This window comes from Haemorhous mexicanus, chromosome 12 (assembly GCF_027477595.1).
Source record: "Haemorhous mexicanus isolate bHaeMex1 chromosome 12, bHaeMex1.pri, whole genome shotgun sequence".
Taxonomy (NCBI): domain Eukaryota; kingdom Metazoa; phylum Chordata; class Aves; order Passeriformes; family Fringillidae; genus Haemorhous; species Haemorhous mexicanus.
The window spans coordinates 19,507,107-19,521,797 of record NC_082352.1 but is presented as its reverse complement, the minus strand read 5'-3'; the positions used below and the strand labels follow the sequence as shown (position 1 = coordinate 19,521,797).

Sequence of the window (14,691 nt, the reverse complement as noted above, 5' to 3'; positions counted from 1 at the left end):
AGTGCACCTGACACACTTTTTGTTCAGCAGCTCTGCTTCTCCATTTCCAGTGCCAAAACACCAAGTGGGAATTGTAATTAGGTCAAAGAGAATTTCACAGCCACAGAAAATAAATGCAGAGAGGTCAGGAATAGATTTGGGAACAAGAACAACACTTTCAGACAAGTTTTGCAGCTTCCTGCACAGGGTCACCTGTGGCATTACAGTTCTGGACAGGACTTCCTAAACCTTGCCCTGTAAGAAGGGAAATGGTTGTTTTTTACAGGACTGACAGCAGAGACAGGCATAACTAATGGGAAGGGGCTTTGCAGAGAGCTTGTGATGCTCTGAGGCTTTGCCTTACTGGTTCAGTGACCACGATAAACTTGAATTTGACACCCTGTGGCACAAATCTCTGCCTGGTTGTGAAGCCTGGCAGCACCATCACAAGAAATTCATCAGCACCAGCTGTGGTGGGGCCTCATAAAAGAGCTCAGCAGAGGCAAATTAGCTTTCTCAGCCTTCAAAGGCGTCTCAGCAAGACAAATGGAGCACTTGTGTTGCCTTTGGCAAGTTGAGTCCAGGGATGGAGGAAGAGGAGGCATCACCCTGGCTCTGGTTGCTTTGTTATCCTTAATCCAGTCCTTAGAACATGGAAAATCCCTTATTCCCTCTTTGAATAGCCTCTGTGGTGTACTGGCACATGGACTCTGATGCTGAGCACAGCAATATCAAGTTTGCAGCATTGCATGGTAACACATGAGAAAAATGAGAAGGAATTACTGATTTGTAATGTGAGGATAAATCCTTGTGGGGAAAAAAAAAAAGTAGCTTAATGAATGAGAGTAATAGCAGAGAACCAGTGGGGTTGGGTTTTTCCCAACCTCAATTTCATCTTTTAGGGCAAGCTAGGTAGGGATACCACCCTGGTGATGTTATGAAGAACTCTGTGGGGAAAAGCTGGGGTGAGATGCACGGGAGCATTGCTGCTGCTCTGCCCCTGGCCTCACTGGGTCAGTGCTGAAAACCACCAGGGAGCTCTTGTTCGTGCAGTCCTGTCCCTCTGGCAGCACTGCAACAGCCAAGTCAATCAAGTCCCTGCTTGTCAAAGCCTCAGTCAAACAGGAGGTTATATTGGTCACAAAGAATGTTCTGGAAACACACCCAGCTCAAGCTGATGAATGCACATCCCAGAGGGATGCCTGGAAGAGTTATGGGCAAAATGTGTTTCCAGAATTAAATGTTTCATTTTCTCTTTACTTCTCCTTCCTGAGGAGTAATCTGAATTAGCCATTAAATGGCTTTGCTTCTAGAATGTTGATTATATTTCAGTGTTAGGAATGGTTTTCATTTTCCTCAGGAGAGTGACTTTACTGGTGCTGTGTCAAACCCTTACACTGGTAGTAGGAGCAGCTAAGCTGGTCCAGGGGCTGCACAATCCTGGCCTAACTCACAATCTGTCCTAAACCTCATCTCTGGGGTCTGCACCCACTAGGCTGGGAAAGTATTTACCCCCCAGTGTTTGCAAGGAACAATTGGCAAAGACAGAGCAGCAGAAAGGCTGGGACGTGAAGAGCAAAAGCTTTGATCAATTATTTGTGCTGTGTTTGGGGTCTCATGCTTGGCATATCACAAGAACAGGGGTTCCCAGGGGTGGGACAGGATGAGCTTTAAGGTCCCTTCCAATCCCAGTCCAGCCTGGATTCTGTGATCTCAGGCTTGGCTTTATGGCCCAGTGAGCCAAAACAGCAGAGGAGGTTTAACTGCAGCCTGTGTATGGCTTGGTGGGAGGCAAGCCATACACATGTCATTTACTGAAGGCAATAAATGACATTCACAGCCCACTCAGGCCTTCATCCCTGCTCTCTTCATCTTTCCCAGACATCTGTCTCTGGCCTGGAGTAGCTCACTTTGCTTTTCTTTCAAGGGCTGGTTGATTTGTGTGAGTTTATCTGGGCTGGGAAACAAAGAGAAACCTTCCAAGATATTCCACCTTCCTCCCTCTCTCCACCATCAAAATGTCCAATAAAGTTTTTCATTAACCTTACGACTTCTTCAGAATGAGAGCAAATTTCTGTGGAAATGAAGCTGAAGGGAACAAACAGCATCTGCTGTGCAAATATTAAATGCAGGCAGGAGATGAATAGACTTATCTCCTTTATCATGATTAGCCACATTTCGGCCTTGTAATTTTGGCCCATCACTCAAAAGAAACTGTAATCAGGATGTAATACATCCTATTGGCAAATTACAGCCATGCAGCTGTTGGAGGCAGCAGCTGAGCCCTTCAGCAATTTAAACTTGGTTTTATTACACCAGGGCAGGGCTCCAATAAGCAGATTAGTGACATGATTTAAAAAAAATAAGAGTTGAATCTTGTCCCACTGAAGAATGTAGAATGATGTCGGTTTTTGTGGGAAGAAGTGTTTTGCCAAAATCAGGAATCCAGGAGCTCTCAGGGGTGTCCTCAGCAGGGTGAGACAGTGAGAGCAAAGGAGCTGTGGTGAGATCAGCCCCGAGCAAAGGAGTGAACTCCTCACCGGGATTTCTGGGTTACTACGAGCCAAGAAAAGTTCCATGTGAGGAAAGTTCAATGAAATCTGACTACAGAACACAGGGCTCAGACAAGATTTAAAATGTGCCGTGGCAAAGTGTGAATTTTCAGCTCTCTCCTTGAATGCAGCAGTGGAGGGGCTGTTACCATAACAAAGAGCACCAGAAGTGTATTTGACTTCAAATGTCAGTGTTTCAATTTTGCTGAGTTCCAAACCAAGATAAAACTAAAAGCTGTTACAATTCTTGAGAGCAAGAATCCTGCAAAAGTCCCTAAAGTTTTATGCAAAAATTCCCAGTATTTTTTCAGGCAAGAGCCATAATTCTTGGTCCTAAAACAAATTCCTATTACAAAGTCACAAATTATTCTGTGGACTATTCTAACACCTCGTAAGGGTAAGAGAAGCACTGTTCTCTTTTCTAGATGCAAGGTGACTCTTGTCTAATTTGCAGTGCCCATGTCTATGTGTCAATATTCCCTGCTCTACCCAGACTAGCAGCTCTTTTCCATCTCCATGGGCTGGCTGTCACCAGATGCCATATTCTGTTTGAGAATTATTTGCCTTTTTTTCCCCTAATTTTTTTAGTTCAGTTGGAATGACAGGGTTGATGAAAAACTAGTTTTTAAGTCAGAAATCAGCACTTTCCTCCTCTTCTAAGCTGTCTTCCAGGAAGCATCTTACATCTGGCTGTGTCTCCCTTCTAAAACACAAAGTTTCTGGACCATCCCACTTCTGGATTCTCACTTAATGTGAGAATATTATATTTGTTAATGTGGATACAGCTATGGAGTGATTTGATAGGGAATCTCAGTTGGGATCTGTACAGAGCAGCCAACTTACCTCACATCAGAACTGTAAATCAGATATGCTACAACATTTATTATCTTTATCTCCCTTATTTAAGAGCTCAAACCTGTCAGATGAAACCATACATCTGCTCCCTGCATCAAGCCTCTGAATATTCCAGTTGATGTTTGTTTCCAAAACTCTCTGCCAACATTTCATTTTCCTCTCACACTGACACTTAGTGCCTTAAATGCTTGGAAAGATAAACACTGGCTTTAAGCAGCACAATCTCATGATCAGTTTAGCTGAGGATTATCACACGGGTGCACAGAGGAGTCAGGCATAAATTGAGCACTTTTTGTCCTGGCTGCTGATTTAATTGCAGTGAATGGGGTGGAATATTCTGAGAATCACTGAACTGGGATGTAGAGGAGATTCAACTTACAATTTTACCCAATTAAACCCTGCTGGGGTGGGACACCAGGCTGTAATTGGGACCCAGGCTGGGGGGGAGAAGATGAATTTTACTGGGGGCTGAACTGGTGTCTTGCAGCTGAGCACAGGACAGACCAAGGACCAGTGGCAAAAGGCTGAAGACAGATTGACAGAAACATCAAAGTAGACACAAACATTTTATAAGGGAAGGTGATTAACCTCTGGAAGAAATAAAACAATTGACTGATTCACCTTTTCACTGCAACACCAAGCAAGAACCCTCTTCAGCAGATGCTTGAATCAAACACCAACAATTGGATTTAGCAAATTGGAAATACAATTGTCTGCAGTGCACAGATGATTAGATTTGATCTCAGCTCCCTTATGAACTTTAAGGATCTTTCCTGCCTCAGGTACAATAACACAAGAGATGATTCAAAGAGCATTTTCACAGAGCTCAGATGCATTTTCAGTGGCAAGGCAAAAGTGAGGCAGCTCTGCTCCAGACTGGGCAAACAGCTGGAATAAAAATGTCTTAAATTGTTAGAGGGCTCCAAGGGCAAAACTCATCTCTCAGAGCCATGGGATTCTCAGCCTTAAACAAGGACACACAAGCCTTTGTTTGCTGTAGTGCTCTTTTTCCTTTTCAGCCTCATTTTGAATAGATTAAGTTGTTTGCAGCAGGGTTTATGGCTTATACCAAATGCTACTTTCAGCACAGCCAGAAAAACTGGAGTCTTCCAGTGGAAAAAGTATTTTAGAACTGATGTTGAATTAAAATAAACCAGCACAAGCTCATCCCCTTAGATGAAAACCAGGCAAGAAACCAAGAAAGTTTGATTTTAGTGCATGTTGGACTGAAATGTAGAAAAGTCTGCAAGATGTGCTGGGAAAGAGCTGTGACAGATTAAAACAAGGTATGGAACTGGTCAGCTCTGCCCTCCTGGCAGCCCAGACAAACAGCTCAGAACCTGCCTGCACATCACTGGGTGCTCCTCTCAGCACATGAATAGAAATTGAAAGTCTCTGAGCAAGAAATAACAAATCCTTCTCTTAACAGAGGCACAAACCAGAGCAGCCACTCCAGGGTCTGTAGAGCTGCTGAGGGGTTCTTGCCACACTCCTGCTCCAGACACCACAACTAAGACACTTCACTCAAGGCAGGAGGGCACAGTGCTCAAAAGCTGAAGCAAAAGCAGTGAAATGTTTGCTAAACTTTCTGACTTTTCCACTCAAGGCTTTAAAGTGCTCCCAGCAAGGTGATCTCTGCAGAAAGAATGAGAGTTACTTACCCATGCCCTGGGCAGCACAGCAGGGCAGGGGAGCAGGTGCTCACTGGTCACTCTGCGAAATCCTGCGCAAAATGAAAAAGAATAAATGTCCAACTAACCTCAGAAGAATCCAGTTAGGGCAACTGCCAATTAAATATTGCCCTGGTGATGCAAATATCCCTAATATCAGTGCACAGCTCTCAGCTTCCCATTCCACAAGGATATTTTTTGGTGAGTTTAAAATCTGCTTAGTGGAGTAAGTCCCCATTCTGCTTTCACCCCACACAGACCAAAACCCTCCTGGATTTTTGATTGGAAATGTAGATCCCAGCAAGCAACAACAGACTGCAAACTTCCTTTCCAGGCTTAACTGTTCCCAAGGTTGCTCCTGGTGACACTCCCATGCCAGTCTGTCACTTTTTATTTGCTTGCAACTTGTAAATCTGAGCTGCAAGAGTGATCCAGCAATAACCACAGTGTTCCTTTTTGCTGGCTTCAATATCTGAACTGAGTACAGCTCTGCCTGTACGAGCAGGTTGTCAGAATCACCACCCAGTTACAACTCTTCTCAAATATACACAAACAATTCTTCCAAATGCCCATTTTACTACATTATTTATACCAACAGATGTCAAGGCAAGAACACACTGGATTGCCTTCTGAAAATTGGCACTGATTTCAGTTTGGGAGTGCAATATCCTAATGAAAACCACGTTAGAGGAGAGGATGTTTTCAAAGCAACTGGTTCTGGCATGTTAGATGTTGAAAATAAAGATATGCTTTTCTGTATACTAAAAAAATTCCACAAAATTCACACATACTTGGGAAAACAAAAGATCTTTTTGTATGTGTGTGAATATTGACCCATTTCTGGAGCAAGAAATTCAAGCTAACAAAAAATCTGCAATGAGGACAGATCATTTTGGACTTCTTTACTGTGTAGATTCTTGGACCATTCATAGCAGTGATTTTTGAAATTCTTTGCTTTTGAAAGGTTCTTTGTGAGGGAAATGGGGTTTGGGAGCTGGAATAGAAAGAAAGTCCACTTTCTCACTAAACAGAACACTTTTCATGTTCTAAGCATGACAGACCAAAACAAATCATAGACAGGTCTGAAATTCAGGATTTGAACCCACAGGCAGATCTGCCCTTCCACTCTGTTCCAAGGGAAAGGAGGAAAAGACATCCCCAGTTTGTGTTCATTGAACACTGAGGGGACAGAGAGCTCCCAGTCAGCAGCTTGATGTGTGAGGCTGATTGGGGCATGAGAAGGATTTGGGGTAAACCTCCATGGAACCCTGAAAATTCTCCTCCTGAGGGATTTGGGACTACCCAGATTCTCCCAGGGACCTCTGGTATTTTCCAGGACAGAACTGGAGAGCTCTTGTCTGCCTCCTCACACTCACAGTTTCCCTGTGCCTGGACACACTAATTAATGTGCCTCTGCAAATTACTTCATGCGAGGAAATTACAGCCACATCTCCTCTGCTGGCATCATCTGAGAGAAGCTCTAAACTGCACCTTACTCTCCTTTCCTACAGAACAACAACCTTTTTACTCCTCCAGGCTTTCCTGTCCAGGTTATGTTTCAACAGTTACAAACGTGGTGTGGTGAAAGCATCACCCAAGAAAATGTCTCATAAATAGTAACAGGGTGCTGTGTTACCCTCTCACTCTTCTAGAGTGATAGATGATTTCATTTCAGCAAAGAAGTGCAGAAGAAATGGTAAAAATCTTTGATTACAGGTCATCTGCTCCTTCTCTCTGTTCCTGTTGATTAGACAGAGAAGAAAGTAACAGACTCAGAACTGTGATTTTTTAATTTTTATTGTGCATTCATAGCTCTATGTTGGATTCAAGAACATGAATTATTACTGAGCTACATCTGTTAGAGAACACTGTCCAGGTAAAATCAGCTTCTGCTGGCTCCTGTTCAGATGAAATCAATAGGCTTTTTGCCATCCTTTTTATAGGCCCAGCTATTGCTGTAAATGGAAGGGTAAAATATTTGGACAGGCAGACACATATGATGTGTCTGTGCAAACTGAAGCCAAAGCTTTTCAGCCTCCAGCAAGATTGTGTTCTTAATTAAGTATAAAGAGGAAGGATAATTTGATTCAGAAATAACATTATCTTTCCTGCAGCTCCCCTCACACCAGAAGGTGCATTTGGTGTCACCATCATTAATAAAAGCCCAGAGCATCAAAGATCCATGGCAGTGGCACAGAGCTCCCCTGCTATGCTGGCCAAAAACAAGCTCTGGTTAATCTGGAGCACAGGCCAGGGGTCCTGAACTGGTTTGCAAGCAGTGAGTGCTGCAGAATGTGGGGATCTAGTCAATGGAAATGGTGTTTCTCTGCAAGGGCACCAGGCCAGGATGTCCAAGTTGGTGAGCTCAGGAAGGAATGACCCCTAAAAGGGAAGAAGTGATCCCTAAAAGGGAAGAAGTGATCCCTAAAAGGGGAGACGTGACCCCTAAAAATGATCCCTAAAATGGATGTATTCTGCTCTGGCACTGGCAGTGTGGTTGCATTTTTCACCCTCTTTTCTGTGTGACAGTTGTAGATTAACCTCAGGCTCAGCACTGCCAGAGGGCCATCCCCACTGGTGGGATTGCTCCGTAGCTGCAATCTCCTCTTTGATGCAGCTCCTGGAGCAGAATCCTACGTGAGGAAGTGGTTTTTGAGGTTAACTGAAGAATGTAGAATGATGATGGGTTTTGTTTTCTTCAGTCATCAATCTTTGCCTGAGAAAGGCTTTAAAGAAATCAGTATTTTCTGTATTTGCTGGCTGCCCAGTGATAAAGGGAAGGACATCCAGAGTTCCTGTACTTCCTGTACACCTGGACATGATGGTACAGGCTGGATCACCTTCCTGCCCAGCTTTTATTCCCTTTGGCTCACACATGGAGCAGTGGGGAGAGGCAGCTGAATTCAGAGGACACAATCAGAGCCTCTAAATTAGCATTTAACTTTTCTCTGGGTGCAGTGCTGTGATAAGCTCTTTGGACACTGGTGTGATCAGGGATCAGTTAGGGATCCCCAAGGTGTTGAAGACACATGAAAATAAAAGTTCTCAACACAGTTCCTCAAAATGAACTCCTCATTCAGGAGCTCATCCATACTTGGAGATGCCTCCACAAGCAATGAGTGTTTTCAGTGGAAGACACAGCAATGGTTCCATGTGAGGCAGCCTGACAAAGAAAGAAACCATGAAAGAAAAACTGACCCCAAAAGCAAAGATGATAAAGCAGATGAAAAGAAATTTGGTTTCAAAGATAAAATCTTTAGAAAGCTTTTGGAAACACAGGTGAGGAGAGGAGACTGTTGGGAGTTGACTGGAATATTTTTAGTGAGAAAATCAATTCAATAGCCACAGTTCTCTGAGTCTCCATCACACTGGGACATTTCACATTAAGGTTTATGAGCAGACATATATTTCCTCTCTTATTGAAGCATTTTCCCTCTTCTATTTTCAGAGCCCTCTGGAGTGCTCAGATAACGCCCCTCTGCAAGCCAATCCCAGCTGGAGACTATTTAATAAGACTCTTTTTAAGATAAAATATTTCTACAAAGGTGGAAATAATGCTATACCTACAGTCCTTTTCAAAGGAAGCAGAACAAGAGAATTTTGCTGTGGAAAACCCCTTTTTGATCATTCCAGTGCCTGTCTCTCCTGCAGGACACAGCAGTGACAGAGCTATGTGATTAATGGTTATGGCAATCACTGAGGCCCATCTGGAGACCACTGAATTTCATTATTCTGTTCCACACCATTCCCACTGACCCTGCAGTGTCCTTGTACCTGCTCTGACCTGTCTGAGGGTGCTGTCAACTTAATCTGGTTGCTAAAGGACCTGAACAAGAGCTGGAGCCTGTGCTGCAGCTCCTCTGTTTGCCCTCCTGCACCTCTCAAAGGCAATGACAGGGTAAGGAACAGAGGAACCTGCTTTATCTGCTCCAGTTTAACAGAAAATCCTCTCTTGGGGTCTCAATATACTCCTCTCCTGAGTGGGCCTGAATGCAACATCAAATCCCATTCTGGGAGGGGCTTTCATTCATTCTTTACCATGGAGAGCTGTCCTTGTTCATGGAAGGCACTTGGGTAATTGAGCTGTTCATTTATTTGTCATGTTGATTTTGGGCATGTTCTCTCCAGCCTTCAGAATTCATTTTCTTAAAAGCCAGGAAGAAACATTTGGACAGCTCCCCTCAGCAGGTGTTTATTTCTGGCCTCTGAGTGGTCTGAGCACCCAGCTCCTGGAAACCAGGGCTGCTGGGCTCTCCTGAGAGCTGCTTCTGCTGCTCCTCTCCCTCCAGCTGAGCCTTACATCGAGGAGAAACCTCAGCCCCCGTCAGATGAGCAATCTGGGCCAGGCAGGAAATCTTCAGCCTTTCATGGCCCTTCAGGGGCAGGAAAATCAACAAAGAGAAAAATGCTCAAGGTCTCATATACTGTCCAACAGCCCAAAGTACCAGGAAACAGGAACTGGAAGTATTTTCAATTTATTCATCAGTCCTGCTCTCTCATGCATCCACAAGATACAAGGACAATAGATATATATTCTATATTGACTAGATATTCTATATTGACTATTCTATTTTGCCTATATTTCAAAGTTTGAAAGTTTTCAAACTTTCAAAGATGAAAGTTTTCAAACACAGCCAAAACTTTAGAAAATACTCATTGTTTAGAGGAAAATAAACCCACAAAAAGTTGTGATGTTTTCAACAAAGCCACATATTTTTTTAAACAACCAAACAATTTTGTGTTGATTTTTATACACTGTGTTAATATGTATAAGAAATTTTGTCTTACCACTGACGTTTCTTCAATTGCTAATTCTTCAAAAATTAATAATAACAAGTATTATAGAAAATGTAAACTATTTAACTTATCTTTTTTCCTTCCCTGCTAAACTGAATTGATGTATTCCCAGGAAAGGTTTTAGTTCTGTAAAATCAGCACATCCCACAGAATTTTTTGTTCCATAGGGAAAAATTTTATCTACCTGCATCCGGTAATTGTTCTATTTTTCACCTCCAAAAGACCTCAGCTGGATCAGGTCAGCTTTCCTATTCTGGTTTACATTTATTTCCAACAGGAAGCCCTGTCTGTCAACAACTGAGTATTCTGCTAGCAATTAGAATCCCATCCAACATGTGTCAGCTTCTTCTAGCACGCTCCAAGAATGTGAAAAGGGCATTTTGGATGAATTAGAGGTATTAATATGAATGTGTGTCACACACTAGGCACTGTTGATTTGCCATGACAATATCTCCATGGAGATACCTAAAATACCTATCCCTGGTTAATGTTTTCTGTGTTGATCAGAGACTCATTCCCCAAAATTTGGGGTTAATATGGCTATCCTGGGGGTTCCAAAGGAAGTACAATTGGATGCAATTTTCAGAGATTCACAGAATATCCTGAGTTGGAAAGGACCCACAGGGATCATCCAGTGCAGCTCCTGCCCTGCACAGACACCCCCAAAATCCCCCCTGGGCATCCCAGGAGTGCTGTCCAAACTCTCCTGGAGCTCTGGCAGCCTTGGGAATGTTCCCATTCCCTGGGGAGCCTGGGCAGTGCCAGCACCCTCTGGGGGAAGAACCTTTCCTGATATGCACCCTAAACCTGCCCTGCACAGGTCCAGAGAGAAGAGATCAGTGTCTGCCCTTCCTCTTAGGAGGAAGCTGCAGACTGCAATGAGATCTTGATCACTCCAATGTTTCTGTAATCCCCTTTTTTCTTCCCTTCCCTATAAACAAACAAACAAACGAATAAATAAACAAATAAATATTGTGATTATTTTACATGCTCAGGTGTCATTCTGTCTCTTCTTTTCCTGCCTCTCTAATTTTGCTTTATTACCAGGAATCCATCCACTCCAGGAGTTCTGCTATCTTGATTGACTCTAAGAAATGAAACTACTGTCTTTCATTACACAATTTAATTCTGTTTGCTTTTGGAAAGGTTTTAGGATAATCTGCCTGCTGACCTTGGCTTGAGCAGAAAAAAACTCCCTGTGTGCTCCAGGGGTTCAGTGTTGTGGCATGGGAAAGCTCCTCTCTGGAGCTCTCCTCCAGTGGGCAAAGTCTTGGGGCTGCACTAAGCTGTGTGCTCTGCACACAAACTGTGCAAGAAAACAATGAGCATTATCACTAATGAATTCATCTCCATTTTTTCCCTTTCAGCACAGATTATATTTAACAGCTATAAAGCCAAAACAGCTGTAGGTGAATAACAGCAGAGCTCAGAATGGACTCTGGCCCTAAAAACGTCACTGAAAGCCTTCAGATCTGCAAAGCCCCCTGCTCACTGTCCCTCAGGATGGCTGGCAGGGCTGCCACAAACTGCTCCAGTTCCCTGGGCTCAGGATGAACTGAGCTCACTGTGAAATGACTTTCTGGGAAGCCTCTCCCTTGTTTATTGCTATTCCTTGTTTTCTGGAAGAGACTCTGGGATTGTTCTGTGAATGTGACCTCAGATGTCTTAGCTGTTCTTTCTCTAGCTGGGAGGATTTAGCAGCATGGTTCAGGGGCCAGCAAAAAATGTTCCCAGTTAGTGTGAAATGTTCACCTGGTGCCTGTGTCAGTCAAAGTGCCCAGATGGAAATGGATAACAAAATTCATGACACAAGAACACAACTCACAGAGAAAAAGTGTTGAAATAGTTAAGGCAAATGTATGATGGCTTCAGGTCACAAAAAAAAAGAAAAAAATCCAAAAACTCAAGCAAATTTGCTATCAGGGATAAATCCTGTTTCCCAAAAGGAGAACTGGAACTTCTAACAATGAATCTCCAGGATTTGCTGAGCTTCTCCTTGCTGGGACAAAGAATTCAAACTATTTCAGGCCTGACTTCAGGCATTTACTATCAGGGCATTTTTAGTAGGGCCAGCTGAGGGAACCTTCACGGGCTGGCCTGGGGAGGGAAGCTCCCTGCTCCAGCACAGCTGGAATGTTTCACAGCTGCCCTCCCTTCTGGGGATATCTCACTGGACTCTTGAGTCTCTCTGTGCTTCTGGAAGAATTCTTTTCAGTGATTTGCCCTTGGCAGATTTGCTGACTTCCCTGATGGAAGGAAAAGGAGAAATGAGTGCCCTGATGTTCTCTGTGAAAGCACTGCTGCTTTTTCCAAGTATTTTCCAGGCTGCTGGGGCAAGGCCCTGGTTCTGGGTTCATTAATAGCAGAGCTCTGAAATAATCAGAGGCAGCAACAGCCAGTGGATGTGGATCAGCCATTGGGATTGTGCTCCTGGTGAAATGCTGAGTGCAGGACACAGCACTCACTCTCACTTCTCCTGCCTAGAAGAGGACAGACCATTTCTGATAGAGGAAAAATGCTGGAGCAGAAGCTGCAGGAGATGCCTCATCAGGACAGAGACTTCTGGTCCAACACAACCTTCTCATTACTTTTTAATACATTCAAATAGGCAAGTTTGCTTGCTCTGGATCAGTGTGGTGTGATTCTGTGTCATGACTTTTCTGAGCTGGCACAAGGAGCCCTTTAGCTGGATTTATTGTTTTGTTGAATCATGACCTCAGGGATTTGTGAGAGAAATGAACTGCAGCCAAGTGCTGGAGATTTTCAGGCAGCTTACAAGTGGAACCTGGGTCAGGCTGAAGTCAACAGCAAATCTCTGTATTCTTTTTTGGAACCAACCCCCTTGATCTCTGAAATGTGAACTTTCTGTAAGAACATATGGACCAGGTTCGGTGTGGCTTGAATTTCTGGCCTGAGGCTTCAAGGAGAGGATATTCCTTCTCTCAGAGTGATGGAGAGGCCATCCCACCTCCTGTGGGATGTGGGCTGGAGCAGGCTCACACCAGGACCCTGAGCACCCTAAACTTTCCCTCCCCCCTTCTCTGACAAAGCCACTCTGGAGGGTTTCTGCTCCACTGCTGCAGCTGATGCTCCCACATCTACCCTGGTTCAAGCACGAGGCAGGAAACACTGAAATGATCCTTGTTTTGGAAAGGGATCTTTAATCCTCCTGTGTCTGCCACTGGTGTCCTTCCAGCCAGTGACTAAGTAGTCAGAGCTGGATAAAAGCCTCTTCTCCCATCTCTCCCCCAGATTCTTTTCCAAGACATTTTGAAAGGCCTTTCTGCTGCAGTATGGAATATTTTGGAAGATGAAATACAATGTGGCTTATATAAAACTGCAGGATGCAGAACACAACCCCATTCAGACACAATCAAAGCTTCCCTGAATATTGACATCCTTTGGAAATTTTCATTTTTTTCACCAAATTTTCAGAATCACTAAACCAGCTGAATTACTTTTTAATGTTACTTTGATTAAAATATTAATTTTCTTTCAAGCAATAAATGATCTTAGCCAGAAAATAATTTGCATTAGTTGAGCATATGGGTTGACTCAAAGACAAGTTAATTACAGAACACAGTGCAGAGAACCTTTGCCTGCTTGAAGGAGACTGCTACAAAAAGGAAAAATGAAATAGGTGTTATCTCTTTTTAAATTAAATCGCCTGCTACAGGGGATGTACTTTATTCAACATGAAACAGAGTCTAGATGAAATGAGGAAGGAAAAGAGAAAATGAGATTGAGAAAGCATTGGGAGAAAAAGAAGCAAAAACACCTAAATAAAAGGCTGAAGGAGAGAATGAGGGTTTTTTCTGTATTTTTCAAAAGGTCCCAAAAGAACTGAGGTAACACTGAGAGATGCAAGATGGAAGAGAACAGGACTGAACCCACACTCTGCTGGGTTAAGGGAATTTCTGCTGCAGTTGCTGCAACTAAGTCAGGGCAGAGCTCTGATTTTCACCGAGGAAAGCAAGTTCTTAACCCAAACAATTCCTACCCATGTACCACAGACTCCCTGTGATTGTCCTTGGGAGCAGGACAAAGCCAAGGCCACAGCCTGACACGCCAGGCTGAGCCTTGCTGTCAGCTCAGGATATCTTCATGCACAACACAGAATGTCAAGAGGCAGCTCTACACACTGGGATGATACAATTCTGCTCTCTGTGATTCCTTCCAGATTAAATATGTAGATATTAATTATGTAAATAAATTTATCATTCATGTAATAACTACATATGGTGATGAATATAAACATGGGAGTCATGCCAAAGGCCAGGGAGAGGCTCTGCTGAATTTCAGAACAAGACCTTCTGGCCCCATTTCAGGCTCTCTGATAAGATCAGAGAAGTCTTGGGGCACATTAGAGCTACGTGTTCCAGTGTGAGACCATCCAGAACTGGAGCATTTCCAGGCTTGATTTCCAGAATTGACACACTTCCAGGTGTGAAAATGGAATTCCCCCAAAGAAAAGATGAAAAATGAAAAATGCAAGGTAACTTTTCCCCAGCCATGTGTGCAGTGCAGGCTTGCAAAGAGCCCAGTAATTTTCAGGGTCATTCTCTTTAATCTCAGTGTACAATCCATCTCCACAAACCTACAGGATCTGAACTGCTTGGTGCATGAATTCAGATCAATACAATGAATACCAGCTTGTCATCTGTGTTTGCTGACATTGCTTGTGCAGGATAGAAGATTATAACATCAGAGTTACGATTATGTTACCAAAAGCTTTGGATTTAGTGAGTTATTTGGTACTTGCAATTTACTCTCTTATTGATCATTCCTCATTCAACCTTTTATTTATCCCATAGCTGGAAGATGCAGAGCACATGAAC

At 43.4% G+C, this 14,691-nt stretch overlaps 1 long non-coding RNA gene across 1 annotated transcript in view; it reads right to left on the bottom strand.

The window, feature by feature from the left end:
* LOC132332811 (uncharacterized) overlaps positions 1-14,691 on the bottom strand; it is a 35,663-nt gene that overhangs the window by 4,099 nt on the left and 16,873 nt on the right. Inside the window, exon 2 of the long non-coding RNA XR_009487987.1 lies at positions 5,048-5,109. This is a non-coding gene — a long non-coding RNA (uncharacterized LOC132332811). The remainder of the gene's footprint in view (positions 1-5,047; positions 5,110-14,691) is intronic.